Source organism: Quercus robur, chromosome 11 (genome assembly GCF_932294415.1).
Source record: "Quercus robur chromosome 11, dhQueRobu3.1, whole genome shotgun sequence".
Classification (NCBI taxonomy): domain Eukaryota; kingdom Viridiplantae; phylum Streptophyta; class Magnoliopsida; order Fagales; family Fagaceae; genus Quercus; species Quercus robur.
This window is the reverse complement of record NC_065544.1, coordinates 17,728,167-17,730,157: the sequence shown is the minus strand read 5'-3', so window position 1 is coordinate 17,730,157 and position 1,991 is coordinate 17,728,167. Positions and strand designations below refer to the sequence as shown.

Genomic DNA, 1,991 nt, shown 5'->3' with positions numbered 1-1,991 from the left:
ACAAGTCAAACTTTAACTCAAACTCAAACATTGATAATTTATTTCTAAATTTGTGAGGTTAATCATGAATACTATAAAAGTAAAGCAAACCCCAATATATATATATATATATATAATTTTTTTTTTAAGCCAATTAGAGGTATGAGCTCTTCTTATGTTATTTTCTTCTCCTCTATTTTTTTTTTAAAACTTATTTTATGGTTTTTCATGTATTTTTTTAAAAATAATTTTCGTACATGAACCACCAAACTCTCTCTAGCCGTTTTTTACAAGATAAAAAAGCTTGCAATAATTGAAATTATTCTTTTGAATGTAAATCATCTTTCTCTTATATTTCTCTATTCTTTAGTCATATATATTTTGTTTTGTTTCAATAATTTTTAAGTCGTATATATTTCTGTGTCTCTATGATGGTTTGGGTTAGTTGTGGTCATCCCTTTTGTAGGGATTGTTGGGAGAAGTATGTGTGTGTGGCAATTAAGGATGGGGTTGGATGTTTGACATTGAGGTGTCCCGAACCGCGCTGTAATGCGGTAGTGGATCATGATTCAATTGATGAGGTCTTATATTGAGAGTAATAAGAAGTATAAGTTGTGTCCAAGTGCAGATGTGAGTATGTGATAGAGTTATGTGAAGGAGGTAATGATGACTGCTATGATGTTTGTTGCCATTGTAACAATGGGTTTTGTTGGAATTGTATGGATGATGCGCATAGGCCAGTGGATTGTGAGACTCTGGCTAAGTGGCAATTGAAGAATAGTTCTGAGGCTCCGAATATAGCATGGTTGCTAGTCAATACAAAGCCATGTCCAAAGTGTGGAAAAGCCATTGAGAAGAACCAAGGGTGCATGCACATGACATGCATGAAATCTTGTAGACATGAGTTTTGTTGGCTATGCCTTGGACCATGGAAAGAGCATGGTGAGACATCAGGTGGGTACTATGCTTGTAATACATTCCAGAGGAATAAGGAAGAGGGAATGTATAATGAGGCTGAAGATATCAGAGAAAGATCTAAGAAGCATTTGGAAAAGTATACTCATTATTATGAGAGATGGTGGTGCGGACACGAGGTACAAGCCCCCAATTACACGCACGTATAGGAGGAAGAGCAAAAAGAAGACGGCCCAACCTGTGGCCTTATGGATGGAGCATACTAGTTATTGTGCTTGAAATTAAGCAAGCCCGAGCATTTAATGATTAGGGTTTTTTATTGTTGGCTATTTAAACACTTTTTTCAGATTATTGTAAGACAGTTTCGAGAATTATAAAAAAATAAACGTGTGTTTTCTTTCACTGGTCCTGACTCCAGTTTGCTTGGTGCTGACTCCAAGCAGCCCTTAGGTGCTGACTCCTAGGGTTTATCTTTCGTTCTATTGTTAGTGTGGTTGTCCTCCGTCAGATGGGCAGGCAATGAATCATCAAGGCAACAAGCAGTTAAGGATTTAAAGCAAATGCAAGAGAACTACATGGGAAGACTTAGTGACATACAGTGGGCAACTGAGGCTGAGCTTAAGTTCATTACAGAGGCTTAATTGCAGACAATTGAATGTAGGAGAGTGCTTAAGTGGACACATGCATATGGGTATTACCTCCCTGAGGATGGAAACAAGAAAGCAAAATCAAAAAGGGGGTTCTTTGAGTACTTGCAAGGTGAGGCAGAGTCTACTTTGGAAAGGCTTCATCATTGTACAAAGAAGGATATGCATGACTACCTCAACAAAAAGTGTTTAGACAAAGAATTCAACAATTTCAGAGCAAAGCTATCTGAGCTTACCACAGTGACAAGGAATTACTTTGAGAATCTGGTTAAGGCATTGGAGAATAGCCTAGAAGATACTAACTCTCAAGAGGCCTGCAGCATGATAAGGAGTAGGAAACCAAGAAAGGGGGAAAGGACTAAGGGTAAGAGGAGACCTTAGTCAAAAATATCAAATAGAATATGTTTCTTTGAACAAAGAATTCCATAGTAAAAAACAGTACTAAGCAAT

General features: G+C 37.2%; 1 pseudogene; it reads left to right on the top strand.

Moving 5' to 3' along the window:
- Positions 1-410: 410 nt before the first annotated feature.
- LOC126705513 (probable E3 ubiquitin-protein ligase ARI7) lies at positions 411-1,991 on the top strand (annotated as a pseudogene).